Below are 18,948 nucleotides of genomic sequence, written 5' to 3'. Positions count from 1 at the left end.
AAAAAAGCCTGGATGATTTCAAAACTGTGAATAAAATAATGATTTAAAATTACACACATGCTTATTTACTTTCAGTTAACAAACATTTCTGAGTACATATTTATGAACCTGGCAATGTTTTCTATAACTGTGTAATAGAAAATTTGTTTTGAAATGGCACATAAAATTTTTCACTATTTTATTAATTCAATTTATCTACTTACTAAATAGTCAAAAATGTAAATAATCATTGAATCTCTTTCCATCTACAACTTACTTGGTGCCAATTATTTTTTATAGATTAAGTTGAATTGAAAACTAAAACATGGATATGGGCAAATCTTACAAAAAAGTTGGAAAATCCTTCCATTTATCACTAATAAAAACAAGTGTGAAAATTAAATCAATAGGTCAAGAATTTGGGAAGCAAGTAAGAGATATATGAATGTTTAGGTTTATGTTCCATATACATGCAACACCTAAATTCAAACACATATCAAAGAATGCAAACACATTTACACAGATAAGTAAATATAGAAGATATGCCAATATGGTACCATAGAAAAATAATAAAGTAAATATGCTTGCAACAGAGGAAATTTTTATTTTATTACTTGGAGTTATAAAAGAATTTTGATATTAAGACATCAACATCCTTTCTAGTGTTGACTTTGAATGTGACTGAATGTTCTTTTTAACATTTTAACTTGACACTGCTCTAAAAGTAGACCACAAATAAACCAGGAATTATTTTATATATTCAATTAACAGAAATTTTAATAAAATTAGGATTTAGAACTATTTTAGCTATGTTTATTTTCTGAAAAAGTGAATGTACTTAATTTCTTCCTACAACTTATTTCATTATTCGGTTATAATCCATTTTTCCAAAAATTGGAACTTGACCCAATGTTAATGTTTACTTAGCAGTTAAAATCTAGAATACATTCTAACAATACTGATCATTTTGATTCCCCTTTAAAATACTACTTTTTAAAATCATGACAGAAATTTATTCATAATAGAAAGTAGCACAAAGGCCATTCATATTCTTAAATGAAAGATGTTTCTTAAATGTGTGCTTAAACGAAACCTCTAAGGGACTGCTGAAATCTTGAATTATCCTGAAGTCCAATAAGTTAAGTTGAGTAAGTTAAGTCGAGCTGATTAATTAAGACAAAACTGAATACAAAAATAAAAGATTCTCTTTGGTTTGATATGATAAAATGTATCATCAGATTCATAAAGTTTCTTTGTGATTATAGCTATATTTTGGTGATACAAAAGTCAACACCATTGTGAAAATTAGAAATATTAAAAAAAATTAGAAACACTGCTCTAAATGTGGCTGTGAACCTTGCCTCAAGAATATACATGATCTAATATTGATTCCACAGTGTCTGTTTGTCTTTGAATATTTCTTGCCTTTAATTTACAGAGTATATATATAAGTATGTCCTCTAACCCTCTTCTAACTCTTTAGATATTTCAACTCTTCTCTCAATTTCAGTTAATGAAAAGAGAAAAAAAAAAGCCCATAACACATCTTCAAATGATATAGAGCACTTTATTAACAACATTTTGAATCTGAAATCCTTGTTCCTTGTATAACCTCTCCTTCTTTGATATTCTTTATTGTAGCTACTAACACCAAGTCATCCTAGCTAGCAACTTGGGCAATCTGTTGAAGTCTTTCTTTCTTCAGTCTTGTAACATATTGATTGTTAAGTTCATACACACTTACCTCCTAAATACTCCTGAACCTACCTCTTCATCTTTATTACCATGCCATTTATTAGTTTTCTCTTTATAATCTGTGTATACTAATTTACTTATCTTTCCCATAACTATCTGTAACTATCTCTCCAATTGCTACCAAGGTTAATTACACCGTATTTGTCTTGATCCATTTGGGATGCTATAACAAAATACCACAGACTGGGTGACTTACAAACAACAGAAATTTACTTCTCACTGTTGGGGTCGATTCCACGTTAAAACATGTTAACCCCCTAGGGCCTGCCTGGGCCTACTTAGCCATAGTGACTCCATGTTGCCTAAGTAGACATTTTGTTGTCTAGAAAAGTTACTGCTCTCGGTTCCAGGTAACTGTTACTAAAACAAAACACCTAAAACAAGGTAACTGTTACTAAAACAGACACCTAAAACAAGGCCAGTTCCAGGTAACTATTACTAAAACACATACGTAAAACAAGGCCATTGGTAACCGTTACTAAAACACACAGGTAAGAGACATCCAATCAGCCAAAGCCACATATGCAGATGTCTGCGATTGTGCCCTATAAAAACTAGCCTGTAAGACCAAGGGGCATCGCTCTCTTCGGAGGCGGCCCTGGCCGGTCAGTCTGACTTCTAATGCTTGGCATAGAATAAAGCTTTACATAACTTTCACTTTGTCTCAGCCTCATTTCCCTGGCCAGTCAGCCTAACTTCTAATGCTTGGCATAGAAGAAGGCTTTGCGTAACTTTGTCTCAGTCTCATTCCTTTGATAATGGACCCAACACTCACCATTCTAAACTCTAAGTTTGAGACTGGGATGCCAGTATGGCCCCGCAAGAACCTCTTCTTTGTGTAGCTCAGACTTCTATCTTCACGTGACAGAAGGGGGTGAGAGATCTGTGTGGGTCTCTTTTATAAAAATGCTAATCCCATTCAAGAAGTCTCCACTCTTATGACATAAGCACCTCCCAAAGACGTCATTTACTAATACCACCACACTGAGCATTATTATTTTGACATAGGAATTTTGAGGAGATACAAACAATAAGACCATTGTAATATCCCTTTCTTAGATAACAGCAATTTAGTGGCCTCTGTCAGAATAACTGACTAGATCCTTTCCAAGAAATATAAAACCATTAACAACTGCATACCCATGAAGCTGGCCCTAACATGTTATGGTCAAATACAAAATTGCTTTTATTAACCATAATTCACATATTACATTCTTTTTAAAATAACTTTTATTCATAATTCTCTTTTTATTTCATCCTTTCTTTAGTTTGTGTTGTTTCCTCTATGAAAAATATTCTTCCTACCTCCCCTGCTGAATGTTCTTCCTATTTTTAATATTCTCTATTAGTATCTGGGTAGGGGTCATTGTCTGAGGAACCATGACACGCTCCTACCTCTCGTACACACAACACATAAATAAACCTAGATATTTCCCAGGTTTAAATATGGGCATTTTAAAAATTCAATTCTAAATTCTATTTATTTATCTCAGAGAGGGAGAGAGAGGACAGGAGCAGAAGAAGATAGAGAATTTTAGGCAGGCTCTATGCTCAGCAAGGGGCTCAATCTCACAGCCCTGAGATCATGACCTGAACAGAAATCAAGAGTCAGAAGTTTAGCTGACTGAGCCACCCAGGCACCCTTTAACTCAGTTTTATATGAGAGTCTTTTCCAATATATTAGGAACTTCTTTGGTGGGTAATGATTTAATATTTTTTTATAAAATGCATAGCATTTTATAGCTGCTCAATACATAAAGGGCTCTTAAATCTAAGCAATATGTGTAGAAAAGCAGGCAAACTTTGCTTTGCTTTTCTTTAGAGAAAGTTAAAAAATATTAATAAATATACCATTGCAATAAGGCTGAATGGTGGAGCTTAGAACACTGGCTATTCTTTGGCATTTAAAAAATGCATTCAAGGGGCTCCTGGGTGACTCAGTGGGTTAAGCATCTGCCTCCTGCTCAGGTCATGATCTCAGGTTCCTGGGATCGAGCCCTGTATCAGGGTCCCTGCTTGGCAGGGACCCTGCTTCCCCCTCTCTCTCTGTCTGCCTCTTTGCCTACTTGTGATCTCTCGCTGTCAACTAAATAAATAAAATCTTTAAAAATAATTTTAAAATAATAAAAATAAAAATAAAAAAATGTATTCATTATTTCTACTTCAACTAGTCATCATGTTATCAATTAGTTAACACATACGCAAAGTCTTGGAAGAAATACAAAGGTGAATTAAATGAATTATTTTGTAAAAAGTCAAGTTATTTTATTAACTTAAATATGGGAATGTTTGACTTTGCTTGTTTTTAATGTATATGGACCAAGTGATCTAAGTTTTGCTACAGTTAGAAAAACAAGTCTCATTCAGGAATAGCACAAGCTACTAAACCAGAGTCACCTTATAGGAGGGACCTTTGCTTAAATAATTCAATTTGCCTAGCAGACTTTACCCAATTAAAATAACAAGTGACAGAATTAATTAACAAAATCTGAATTATGGTAAGGTGAAGTTCAAAATGTGAAAATCAATAGGGACTGAAGGATTCAGTTTTTGTAAATGTAGCCTAGATTTTCAGGTAATTATCTATTTGGCACTCCCGACACCTCCTTACTTTCTTTTGCCCTCACCAGCACCATCATCATGACTCTTGCTCGTTTACATGTTTTTCTAGTGATTTCTGCTTGTTATAATTTGCATACAATCATTCCCTCTTGTAATTTAACTGAATTTAAATTTGAATATAACCTTAACAACAATGTGAGAAACGGTATGTTATGTGCTTGATACAAACTTTTAAACAGATTGTTTTGTGGAGTCTTTACAATGTGAGATAGCCTAAAGCAGAAGAGATGGTGGTAATTTAAATAGAGTAATTTTTGTAACATCTTTAACACATGTGTCCATATTATGGGCAAACATGAAAAGCTAGGAAAGATTACCTAGTATAAAATATGATACACGCCTCACTCTTAAGTAGCTTCTAGGATTGTTCTCTCTTCTGAGATATTCTTCGTAATTACTAAAGCTATGTCTGCATCATAAATAATGGTTTAAAACTGACAGAATGGTAGATTAAAGGGCAGCTTTGAGATAGCAAGCATTTTCAGCTATCACCTCTGCAGTATGCACATAGAAAATGCGTTTTAGAGAATATTCTAAGACTGAGGTTTTAAACGTTATGTAAACCTCAAGAATTTTTGTTATTATTGTTCAAAGCAGTTTTCAGTATGAGAACCTGGAGGAATGAAAGTGCTCCCAACTTTGTAAGTCTTATTTATTTATTGAATTTTATTATATTTCATTTATATTTGGTCCATGCTTTCATATCAGATTGAAAGTAAATATATCCCACAAGGTTCAATTCCACAAAGTTTCTTTTTTTCTCTTATATTACTATATTTAAATTATCACCATTATCTCTTCTGTTTTCAGTATCTCGTATAGTAAAAAGTCAAGAAAGCAATCTTTTTAAGAGATTCCATCAAATATAACAGATAATTCCCAAATTGTGGCTAATCCAAATTTTAATTCAGATAACTTACATGATACAATGATTATATACAGTTAATTACTATTCTTTCTATGGCATACAAAGAGGGGAAACTCAGATAGTCAATATTAGAAACAAGATCAATAAAGGAATGTGAAACATTTACTAAGAGAACATTTACTGAAAAACTAGGGCAAGTTATATTAGTGGCAAAGCCAGTAGGGAAAAAAGATGCAAAAACAATGAAAAAACAAAAAAAAATGTAAGCTCCTTAGTAAAGGTGGTGAGGGACCCAGATAATTAAAACAAGAGGTAAAATACAGAATACTGGAGGTAATAAATGCTGTGGGGAAAAATAAGGTGAATGAATTATGGGGGTGGGTGGGTACTGCTATCTTAACTGGGTGGTCAGTAAAGGCATCCCTGAGAAGGCGTTGTGGAGGCAGAGACACCAGGAATGGCAGGTAATAAGTCATGCAGCTCCTGAGAGAAAAATGTTAAAGATAACAATTAGAAAGAAGGAGATAAGATCATATTTGATATATTTGAGGAACATAAAATAGATCTTTGTAACTGGAGAAAAGTGAAGGACAAGAAAGTAAAAAAGAAGGAAATAAGAGAAATATTGTATATTTAAAAGACCACGCTCAGCTTGCTATGGGCTATAGAAGAGACAAAACACTTAGCCATGGGGCAATGACTGTACAATCTGGGAAGTTTGTCACACACCAGGTATAACATGATCCACTGAACCATCAGGTTAGGCACAAGCATCAGTAATCTATTATCAAGTTTAAGTGGTGTATGTTGGGAAAATGACAACAGTTGCCTATCACCAAGAGCAGAAATCCAGCACTTCCTCCCACTGCCTCTTGGTATCTGAGTCACCAAGGAAATCAGAGCACAGCTGAGTGCTGGATAAAACAACACCTTATGCACACTGCGAAGAGACAAAGCAAAAATCAACTTCAATAGCAGGTGTAGATCCCCTCTAGACAGAGGGTCCCTCTTGGCAGCTGACACAGGGCTTTACATGCACGTTCTGTGCCGCAGAATAAAGAATCCCATCCTCTTCTGTAGTGTACAGATATGATAGTGGGGTTATCCAGGGGTCATATGACAGACACTTCAGTAAAATGAAGGAGAATACACTGAGTCTAGAACAGGGAAAGATATTTCCTGTTTCCCTGGAAAGATATTGCCTGAAGGAGGATACACTGAGTCTAGAACAGGGCAAGACACAAGCCTTGATAAACTCAGGGCAGGCAATAAGAAGATAAGGGGGATAAAGGGATAAGGAAGTGCTGGAAGCCCAGGGCCTTTATTCTTATGTGGGTAAGGAGGGACTGAAAGCCTTCTTGTATGTACAACACTGCCGTTCCAAACTGTATGTTTATAGAATCTTGCTAACATAGAGTTGTAAGGTACAACCTAATAAATGGATGCCATAATCCTTTTTTCTGCTCTATTCCCATCCTTTCCTAGCTTGTACTCATGGCTGCATGGGGCAATCCCATTTCTGAAGGAAGAAAGAATCCATGTAGCAATAGCAGCATGGGGCCACTGTTTTGCATCCTCATTAAGTGGTGCCTTTTAAAAAGGATAATGTTAAAAAGAAATAAACCTAGTTGGCATAGACCAGGCTCTATATCTTACTGTTCTCTTGCGAAGGAGAGATGGCCTGCCACATGGAGCTATGGGGATTCAAGTTCAGCAGTTTAACCAGGATTTCAGGAATTTATAAAGATCAAAACCAGAAATTGGTTTTGAGGAAGTCTGATATGTGGAAGGACCTCCAAAAGAGGGCACAGATTCTGAGTATATTCTCTTCTCAGTAACTAAACAGCATGGACTTGTCCTCAAGCTCATCTGACTAGACTGTGTAGTGTCTAATTTCCAAACAGCAAAGGCCAGGGGTGAGCACCCAGTGTGGCAGCACTCCCCATGGCCAGGAGCCTTTCTTTCACCTTCTGGCAGGCTGATCACGTTACACCCTTTCATCACTGAGGAAGCAGTGAATCGCCTTCACTAGAATGGAAGTTTCTTTTAGGAGTTTTCTATATACTCTCTCACTTATCCCTGGTTAGTTATACGGATAGCAAATATCTTTTTCTAGATTGTGGATGGCATATTTCTTTATATATTCTGTCCTTAATTGGACTTTTTATTGAGGTAATTTTGGCCTTACATGAAGTTATAAGAAGTATTACAGATTTCCTGTGTACACGTCACCCAGTTTGTCACAATAGTATTATTTTGTAAAACCAGGCATAATATCACTACCCAAAAAATCTGACTGTAATACAATTCACAGCTTTTATTCAATATGTTCCAGTTTTACTTGCTTATACTTGTGCATGTGCATACATCTCATTTTATAAAGTTTTATCATACATGTAGTTTCTTCTGTTCATCACCACAGTCAAAATCCTGACCAATATCATCGACACAATCCTTCCTGCTGCCTTGATATAATAACACCCATCTCCCTTTTGCCATTCTTCCCCCACCTCACCCATCCACTCCACGTCCAACTCTAACATGTAGCAAGCACTCATCTCTTCTCCATTTCTAAAACGTTGTCATTTCTAAATATTTAAATGAAATTCTACAGTTGGTCATCTTTTGGAGTTGGCTTTGTCATTTGGCATGATTCCTTAGGGATTCGTCCAAGTTGTTCTATGTGTGGACAACTTGTTCCCTCTTATTCTAAGTGGTATTCCATGATATGTATGTACCACAGTTTGTTTAGCCATTTGTCTGCTGGATGCTTTGAAGGTTTCACACCAGAACAGGAGAAAACTGTACCACTGAAGAGACATACTTCATCTACAATTGCACAACACAAGAAAAAACTTCTACAATAAATAACATTCAAAAGCAAGAAAGAAGAGAATTAGAATTCCCAAGACTAATAACAGAACTATAATCAAGACCATAGAAAATGTTTTACAAATAAAGTTGTAAAATAGAGAATCAAAACAAACATAACAAATACTTAAGAATTACAGAGAAATTAAAAAGGCAAAATTGCAAAGGCAAATTTAAAATATTAATGAATAGGTAAAGTCACAATTTAGCACAGCTTGAAAAGATAAATAATTAATTATGAAAAACCAGAAGAATAAAAAGTGAAAAATCTGAGTGGTTAAGAGGTTTGCAAAGTTAAGAATGAACAAGCCTAACACCTTAAGAATTAGAAAAAACAGAGCCAAGTAATTTTAGTGTGGATAATGATTGGGGATATGCCAGAACTGATTAAAAATCTTGCCTATTCAAGTTCAAGAAACACAAATGCTCCTGAGAAGGATAAATCTGTATCTAGACATATGATAGCAAAACAAACAAAAGGAAACAAACCTGAAACAAACAAAAAATCTGTTGTGTGAAGAAGTGAAGGACAATATAAAATATATTTGGGGAAAAGCCAAGGTGAACAACATAAAGTGCATTTCTTCATTTCAAGATTTCTAAAACTTTCTTGTGCCAGTTAACGTACCTTACTAAATCAACATATAGTTGGCAGAGCAACTTTGATTTGTACTTTAAAACAAAGACCAGGGGCTCCAGGGTGGCCCTGTCAGTTAAACATCTGCCTTTTGCTCAGGTCATGATCCCAGGGTCCTGGGATCAATCCTGGCATAGGACTTCCTGCTCAGCAGGAATTCTGCTTCTCCCACTCCCTCTGACCCTTCCTTCTGTTCTTTACTTCTGTCTCTCTGTCTTTCTCTCTCTCTCTCTCAAATGACTAAATTTAAAAAAAAAAAAGTAAAACAAACAAACAAAAAACAAAGAATATATTTTTCAAGAACCATCCCGCAGGACTAACTTAGAGTTAATTTAGCATATCTCTCATGTTTTGCTATAAAATATAATCATAATGAAAATCATTTTGCACTGTGACAGCTTTGGATTTTAAAAAGTTATTTAATAAAACAAAAATGTTTCCAAACCCCTGGTATGAAAAATAGTGCTTAATAACAGTGATTATATAGCAAATACAGTATTACGGTTTTCTACAAAGTTTTGTTTTAAAAGCACACAGGAAAAAACAAAAAGCATTATTTGCGCATCACCTCTGTGCTGTGAAGTTTAGGTTGTACTGGGCGATTAGGGCACATGCTATTTCCAAAGGATGCACTGGAGGAAAGATTTTTTTCATTCCTTCCTTTTCATTTTTGTTTATGATTTATAAAAGCAACTACTAGAAAATCTGAAGAGAAGTTTAATCAGAGCTTCATCTAGCAAGATTTTAAGAATAAATATAAACCAAAAGAAAGAAATTTTACATTGAATTTTCATTTGTCTCTAATTCAATATAAAAATTATCATTTCTTCTATTATATTATAAGTGGCTAAGGATATAAATCAGCCATAGAAAGACAAATACCATATGGTTTCACTCATATGTGGAATTTATGAAATGAAACAGATGAATATAGGGGGAAAAACAGAGAGAGAGGCAAACCATAAAACAGACTCTTAACTATGGAGAACAGACTGAGGGTTGCTGGAGGGGAGGCAGGCATGAGGGATGGGCTAAATGGGTGATAAGGCAAGCACTTATGATGAGTACTAGGTATTAAGAATAAGGGATGAATCATAAAATTCTACTCCTGAAACTACTAATACACTATAGGTTAACTGACTGGAATTTAAATATAAACTTGAAACAAACAAAAAAATGGCAAAGGATATAGTTCCATAACAAAGGGCATAATATTTGGCTCAATAATTCAAGGGTCATTTCTTGCTCATGATCTGTCTAATAGGGTTGGCAGGAAGACCTCATTTATAATGAACTTTCAGGGATTCAGGATAACAATGGTTTAATCTCCACACATACATAATTTCTTAGGCTAGGGAAAAAAAAAGGAAAGACTGAACTCTGACGCCATCAATCAACCCCTTCCACCTTCAATTGACATGGGAGATTACGTCTGATTTCATTGACAGAAGTGAATCTAGGGACCATGACTCTTGAAGTGGTAGGAAACTGCAATTTAATCATTTGTCTGGAAGAAGGAAAACCACAATATATTTGAATAGCCCTAATGACCATGACTAATAGCTTTTTAAACTATGCAAGAATATTAAAATGTTATTCCCAATTTAATTTTTAATTTTTTAAAAAATTTTTATAAAAGATATTATTTACTTATTTGACAGAGAGAGAGAGTGAGCACAAACAGTGGCAGTGACAGGCAGAGGGAGAAGCAGGCTCCCATGGAGCAGGGGGAACCCAATGTGGGGCTCCATCCCAGGACTCTGGGATCATGACCTGAGCCAAAGGCAGCTGTTAAACCAACTGAGCCACCCCAGTGCCCTCCCCCAATTTAATTTTTTAAAGAAATTAATAATAAAATGATGTAAAGATTTTTCAAAAATTCCACCAGAAACTGGCTTATGAAGGAAGACAACAGAGATATAATATCTTAAACTTAATAACTGATTTGAAAGTGGAAGATATATCTAGGAAAATAGTTTTACAGTGTGGAAAATTTTAAGATCAGGCCATGCTGAAATTCTTTTGGTGACCACTTTTAAGTAATTATTATAAAGAATATGCCATTTCCTATGCATGGAACATTAAGTAGAGCTCCACTTGGCTCAATGAGTAAAAATATTGATACTATAGAATGGTGGAATATACTCAATCATATTAGAACTTTATTGGAGACAAAAAACAAAAAACAATTCCCAACCCATATGTGAAATTTTTATTTAAGCCATAGATTATCTTTGGCAAATCTCAAATAAAGTTAAAATAACAAAATAAGACATTCAAGAAAATGATCATTATTTAACCGAGTCATTAAAAAATGAGTATGAATGTAATACATGAAGAGAAATTTTAAGTGGTAGGAAAAATCATAACAGAATATCAGCTCACAGAGAATTTGAAATTTGTTCTTATACAGTGATGTACCTGCAGTAAGTATGAAATTGCCAGGCGAGGCATTTTGAAAATTTATACAGGCTGCACAGATGAATGAATGAAATAATGGGTAAATCACTGAGAACAAAATGAAGTAAAATTTTTAAATGCTGCAGGAAGAGTTTATTGTACATTAGTGCTAATCTCCCTGCTTGTACCATTTGTGAAAAACTACAATATTAGCGAGTGCTTAGTGTTACTGGACATTTAGTTTGGTGGTGCATAATCACTCTCTTAAGGAATGTTTCAAACCATGAAAAAAGGTCTAAATTCCTGCCTTTGGTTTTAAAATATAATGAAGACAACTGTTCCACGCTTGAAATTATATTATCTACCCATCGCTCACTCATTTCAGCTGGCATATATAAACTTAAAGAACAGAAAAAGTATAGATCATACCTAGATAAGAGAGGCAAATAGAATTACTGTAAATGCTACAGAAAAAGTCCTCATTATTTTTGATAGTGCATGCAGAGGAAAGCAATAAAAAATGAAAATGGCTTTGAAATTCACAAACCTGATTGAATTATCTATGTTATTTTTCATCATGAAGCCTGTGGTCCAGTCAATGCTACATTTAGGACCCAACAAATTTTAGCGAAGGTGCTAAAAGGCCTAAAAAAAATCAAGACATTTGTGGCTCAGATTCATCTGCAAAGAAAGAGCAGGTAATAGCCCATATATGTGGTGCTGTAAGAAGAGGCAGTCCTCTCCCTCTAGGTATTAGGTATGTAGTTCTGGTAACCAAATGAGTTGTAGAATAGTATAAACTCCAGATGATCAAAATCTTTTCCCTCCTCTATTCTCATACCCTGTCTGTTCCTTCCTTCTTACACAGCCCAACACTCTGTTTATAGAAGACATAAAAAGATATTTGCTGAGTAAGTATTTATTAAAATGATGTGTGGAGTCTGTCTGTAAACTCACAATTTGCCAAACAAAGCCTATACTTCCTGCAATTTCCCAAATAAATTCTTTAAGATTAGTTCTAAACCCTGTGGTATTTTCTTCCCAATAAAGCCTTTCACATAAGGTCTTATTTAAACTTTCTTAAACTACAGAGCACTAAAATTTGATAGAAGCCATTTTATAGGAAAGAAAAAACAAACTTTCAACTCTAGTTTATGAATTATTTCAGGAGATAAAGAGAAAAAGAAAATGTTTTCAAAAGATCTGAATAGATTCAGGCACTAAGTGGGATTATAAACTGATACAACGTTGGAGTAAATAGTAAATTGAAAAAGTGTTTCTTATCCTCACTATTGTAATACCAAGTATCCTGCAGAATAACATTTCCACAAGCTGAGACACGTCAAAATGTTAAAAGGCACTTTACGAAGCCTTGTTTTTAACAGTAAGAAACAGACACTAACTATGCATAAATAGAGCCAGGGACAACACATGCAACATGTACTGAATGAAACACTACAGAGCAATTGAAGGAACCAAATATATATGTACAGTAATACTGAAGAATCTCTGGGAAATTACTAAATGAAAAAAATGTAATATAGTTCATGTTACATAATGCCATTTCAGTAAAACTGAAAAAAATAAAAACAAAAACTCACAATGTAATAGTGAACAAGATCTATTGTCACTGCCATGTAAATGACAAAAAATGGAGTAGAAGTCCATACATCATACCTATAAAAGTCATTATACCTGGATTTGGGGGAGAAAATCTTTGCATTATGTACATGAGATAATTCATCTTCTTGTTTAATAGTGTACAGTTTAAAGGAAAACAACATTCATATTCCACCAATGCAATATAAATGCAAACACAGTAAAAAGACAGGAAACAAATATGCCAACTTAAAAACAGTGGATAATTCTGGGAAATTGGAATATTGATTTCTTGACATTTATTTCTACTGTTTTTATATTTTTCAAAATTCCCAAAGTAAAAGAGAAGAAAGAAAAAATGAATAGTTACTATCATTACTTGATAACCTCCCTCATCCAGCCAAGGATTCAAGGAAGATTTGACTTGTGAAAGATTGGCTTCTATCTTAAGTAAAGGCGATGGGAAAAAAGGAATACTGGAAAGTTAAAGAATTAAAGGCAGCAGAAATAGAAGTGCATGTCCACAGAATCTGTAAGAACATGCAATCCTTTTTGAATAAGTAATGAGAATATAGTTAGAGAATATCAAATTAATATTATACCAAACACTCTTGATACCACAGATGTCAAGCAGGTAGGGAGAGTAAAATAAGTCAATGCATTATACCTAGATTGAAGAATAACTGTTATTACCGAAGATGGGAGCTCATGCTGTTTGCTATACAGGGAGCAGTTCTCTAACTCAGTCTGACACGTGGAGGGAAGCAGGAAAAAACAGACACTTTAAACAAAAGGTGATGCTGGAGCTAAGACTAGGAGACTGAATTAGAAATCAGCCAGGCCAGGGCTGCCTGGGTGGCTCAGTGATTTCAGCTTATGACATGATATCAGGGTTGTGAGATGAAGCCCCACTTCATGGGGCTTGGAGCCTGCCTAAGAGTCTCTCTCTCCCTCCCCTCTGCCCCACATTGGCCCCACACAGCCTACCCCCCCTCCCCCAAAAAAAGAAGGAAGAAAAGAAAACAGAAAAAAAAGAGAAGAAATTAGTTTAGCCAGGCCACCCTGAGGTACAGCAGAAGGAAAAAGTAACTAAAAAAAGAAAAAGAACATTTTGTGAGTTTCTTAAGAAGAGGAGCTAAGTTCTGGTTTTTGATTTTTCATTCCACAGCTCCAAATCTAGCATAATAGGAACAAATAATCTTGCTTTAATTAATGACTCAAAGAACTAGAGGACCACCTATTACATCTTGTTTTCTACCTGCAAAATGAGAATATAGCTAATGTGAACCAAACGTGAAGATTCTGAGAATCATAAAATTATATATTTCTTGGTATAAAAGGAATATTCTATTTCAAATTTAATTTACTGTATATAAGCTTTTAACTATGTATCTTAACTTGCAGAATCATTCAATGCTTTGAACATAGCCACATTTTAAATTTATATCTGCCTTAAATGTTTTCTGATAAAAAATTAATTCAAGTTGCTTGGTAACATTTACCACAAAGTGAATTTTAAGCTATTTAATCTGAGTTATTTTAACACTAATGGAGTAATTTCTAAAATATTATTAAACTATAATATACTATGATGATTAACTGTTATCTTTTAAGGACATGCTCATTTGTAAGCAGTGTCACAACTGCAAAATGGTATTGAAAAAATAAAATATACTCTCATTTTAAGAATTAAGAGAAGAAATAAAAATACAAGACAATTACTCATGATAAAAATGATAGAATTTGGCTATTTAATTCTTTAAATGTTGCTTTAGATCATTTTGACAAAGTTAATTCCTATTCTAGTAGTCGGCAGTGAAATTCTGTATTTACAGAATCATGATTATAATTATTTTTCATATATAAACCATTAACAAATATTGATTAAATTCCAAAGTAAAGATTTTTTTTCTTGAGTTTACATGTAAGAATCAGCAAGGATTTTAAAAGTTTATAAGGTACTACTTTTAGTTACTATGATGGGAATTAGATAATAGTATAAATGTCTTCTTAAAGGAATCTATTATTCTTATACATTTCAAATAGCTGTTTTGCATTTGGAAAAATGACTAAAATCTGAACAATGTAGGTATAAAAAAAGATATAAGATGGGCATTTTATGGTTATTCCATTTCACATAAACAGCAGCTCACATGAATTCTGTGATCTGCTTCTTCTACCAAATTATTACCTTTCATTAATAAAGATTTGTATTATTTGTTTCCCTTTATTTATTGTGTGATTTCACTTTTTAATTTTTTATTCAAGTATAATTAATATACAGTGTTATATTAGTTTCAGGTGTCCAAAATAATGGTTCAACAATTCTATACATTTCTCAGTGCTTATCAACCTAAGTGTACTCTTAGTCCCCTTTATCTATTTCCTCCTTACTCACCCACCTTTTATTTTTTAATTTTTCAACTTTTTACTTAAATTCTATTTTGTAAACATGTAGTGTAATACTAGTTTTCAGGAGTAGAATTTAGTGTTTCATCACTTACATGCAGCACCCAGTGCTTACCACAGCAACTGCCCTCCCTAATACCACATTCAATGACTGAATGTTATTCAAAACATGAAAAGTACATAATTTGTTTAACATCCATTATGCTAATAAACTTTTAGGTTGATTCCAAAGTTTTGGTTAAAGCATAGCAATGAAGCTACTTAAATATATCTTCCCATATTTAATGATACCTTCTTAGGATAAATCTTAGAAATGGAGTTGCTATTTCAAAGGAGGGTAGCTTAAGCTCAGCCATCACTTGCATAAAGATACTTCCCCAAATTCACTCTCACAGGCTGAGTTATTTTTCTCTATTACATGCACCAACTGTGCCCATGCCTATACATGTAGACTTCCAGAGGGCAGGGGCCATAACAATTTTACATCCTCAATACTTAATATTTAATAAATATTTTTTTTAATTTGAATGATTGTTGTTGGCAGAACAGAAAGAAATAACTTAGATCCGTAAGTATTCAAATCATTACAAATACACTTAGGTAACAGAATGGTTCTAAGATACTGAAAGGCTCCAAAGATTCTCTGGGATTTACCTGAGATGAAGCTACCTCACACTGGAGAGATTTTAACTGTTCTAAAAGCCATAAAGATATAATTAAGTAAATCAGTAGTATAAGTAGTATCTATAATATAAATGTTCATAGATCACTATGGACAGAAGTTCTCTCTATATAATTTCTAGTATGGAATTCCACCCTACTTAAAAAACACAGATACAACTGAATCTCTGGTAATACATTCCCAAGAACTTTTAATCCTTTGATCCTTTTGCATATGGGCCAAAGCTAGGTGCTACGGACTCAATTCTCCACAGAATTCATATGTTGAAGCTCTAACCCACACAAGGTAATGGTATTTGCAGAGTGGCATGGGAGGTATTTAAGTCTAGATGAGGTCACAGGAATGGGGTCCTTGTGGGACTAGTTTCTTTATAAGAGAGAAGACAGACAACAAAGGAACATGTCCTCACTCTTTCCTTTTGTCTCCCTCTCTCCCTCTCCCACTTCATCTCCCATTTGAGGACAGAGTGAGAAAGCAACCATCTTCAAGCTTCAAAGAAAGCTCTCACCAGAACCCAACCATGCTGTTATCCTGACCTTGGACCTCCAGCCTCCAAACGGAGAGAAATAATTTCTTTATTTAAGCCATCTTGCTGATCGTACTTTGTTGTGGCAGCCCACACTAAAGCTAGGGAAAACAGAGTACTGAAACAAACCTTTGCACTGATCCTGGTACCTAGGCTAATGGAATGTATATTTGGATATCTGCTTAATAATTACAAATGAGACTAGGTGTCCAGGGTTCCTTTTTCTCCACAACCTCACCAACATTTCTTATCTCTTGTCTTTTTAACAATAGCCATTCTAGCAGATGTAAGGTGTTATCTCATTGTGGTTTTGATTTGCATTATCTGATGGTTACTAATGCTGAACACCATTCATGTCCCTGTTGACCATTTGCTTGTCTTCTTTAGAAAAATATCTATTCACTTTCTCTGTGCATTTTTCAACTGTATTATTTATTTTTGGTGAGGATGTGGAGAAAAGGGAACTCAGGTGCACTGTTTGTAGGAATATAAATTGGTTCAGCCACTCTGAAAAATAAAATGAAGGATCCTTAAAGAGTTGAAAATAGAAGTATCATATGGTCCAACAATCTCACTTTTGGGTATATACCCAAATGAAATGTAAATAGGATTTCAAAAAAGATATGCGCACTCCCATGTTTATTGCAGCATTAGTCACAAAAGCCAAGATATGGAAACAGTCTAAGTGTCTCTCAACAGATGAATGGATACAGGAGATGAGATACACACACACACACACACACACACACACACATAAATTAACATATATATATTCATATATATGAATTTTGAATAGTATATATACACATGTATGGATATTGAATTACAAATATATAAATTATATATAATATTTATATTATATTTATACATAATATTACTCAGCCATGAGAAAGAAGGAAACCCTGACATTTGTGACAACATGGATGGACCTTGAGGGTATTATGCTAAAAGAAATAAGTCAGACAGAGAAAGACAAATAGTGTATAGCTTCTAAGTGGAATCTGAAAGAGCTGAACTTACAGAAACACAGTAAAATGGTGGTTACTGGGAACAGGGGTGTGGGGAATTGAGAAGGTCTTGGTAAAAGAGTACAAAGTTGCAATTAAAAGATGATTGATTAAGTTCTGGCAAGCTAATGCCCATCATTGTGATTATCGTTAACCATACTATATTCAAGACTTGCAAGTTGCTAAGAGACTAGGTCTTAAATGTTTTCACCACAAAAGAAATAATAATTATGTGATGTGATGGAGATGTCGGTTAACACGATGGCAGTAATCATACTGCGATATGTAAGTGTATCAAAGCTACATGTTGTACACCTTAAACCAACACAATGTTATATGTAAATACATCTCAATTAAAAAAAAAATCAGTACCCAGGATATGAAATCATTCCAGAGGAAGTTTGGTAATATTTGACTTTCTTGGCATACTCATACAATTTTAAATTTCACAAATATTTATAGATAACCAATGCATGCCAGATACTATAGAATTAAAGAGGTACCTATTAAAAAAAATAACCTTCCTAAAATAGAGAGATTTAAATATAGTAAGTTAAATATGTTTCTTCCATTCAACCAATAAAAATATCTTTTAAACTTTTATTTATGTGTAGGTCCTATACTAAATATATGCCTAGCCAATCAGACCCTGTAATTTAATGAGAAGACAGACCTAATTATAAAAACAAAATGCATAATTATAAACTGCAAAGAGTGTGATGAAGAAAAAGTCTAACAGATAGATTGGATCTAATATAAATTAGATAAATCAAGGGAGATCTATCTAATGAAGACAAGAATAAGACTAATAGCATTACTACTATACAAAATGAAATAGCACATACATAATAGAGGAGGAGTACAAAAAATGTGATAATATTTTAAAAGAGGGACAGATCAGACTTAGGTTTTATGCAGTAAGGAAACATTTCTCTAATTCTGATGAAAACTGTCATATTTGACAAGAGTCTTGAAGTATGCATATAATTTCAGTAAGATGGGTAGAAGAGCATCTAAAGAATGAGTCTGCATAGATAAACCAACTTAACTGGAAAAGTGTGGTATAAATTTAAAAAACATCAAGCAGTTGAAATCTCACTTATGTAGAGAAATAATGGCATCTCGGACAGATCTAGAGCAGATTGCTAAACACGTAGGACATCATGATATAGCTTTTGTCATACAGTTTAGAAGATCAGCTAAAATAAATGAAGAAAAGAAACAATATTGGCATCAGAGGAAAAGAGAATTTTGTGATAGAGAGAACCCGACATTGTTTACTGAAAAGCTATCAATGACTTACAGTTTAAAATAGTAGGATCTTTGTAGAAATGTGATTAAAGCAACAACCCGTAAGTTGGATCCAACACTGTGAGCAAAAAGGTAAAAGTTTAAAATGTCAGGTTATGTTTAAATAAGTGAGCCATTTATACAGAGAGAGATACAAACTGGTTAAGACCCACAGCACTGAATTATATCATTCTCCATCACTTTTAAACAATACTTAACCTCTCTGTCCCTAATTTCTTCATCTGTAAAATAAACATAATTATGGTATTTAACCCAAGGGTTGTCTGCAAATTAAATAAATAC

At 33.9% G+C, this 18,948-nt stretch overlaps 1 protein-coding gene across 7 annotated transcripts in view; it reads right to left on the bottom strand.

Moving 5' to 3' along the window:
- The window catches only part of MGAT4C (MGAT4 family member C), a 710,876-nt gene extending 692,153 nt beyond the window's left edge, over nucleotides 1-18,723 (bottom strand). For all 7 annotated transcript variants that reach the window (XM_044228891.1, XM_044228890.1, XM_044228888.1 and 4 more), the window contains exon 1: nucleotides 18,659-18,723. The gene's annotated coding sequence lies outside the window, so the exon portion shown is untranslated. The remainder of the gene's footprint in view (nucleotides 1-18,658) is intronic.
- Nucleotides 18,724-18,948: the final 225 nt, after the last annotated feature.

Source organism: Neovison vison, chromosome 12, assembly GCF_020171115.1.
Source record: "Neovison vison isolate M4711 chromosome 12, ASM_NN_V1, whole genome shotgun sequence".
In the NCBI taxonomy this organism is placed as follows: Eukaryota; Metazoa; Chordata; class Mammalia; order Carnivora; family Mustelidae; genus Neogale; species Neogale vison.
This window is presented reverse-complemented; position numbering and strand designations above follow the sequence as displayed.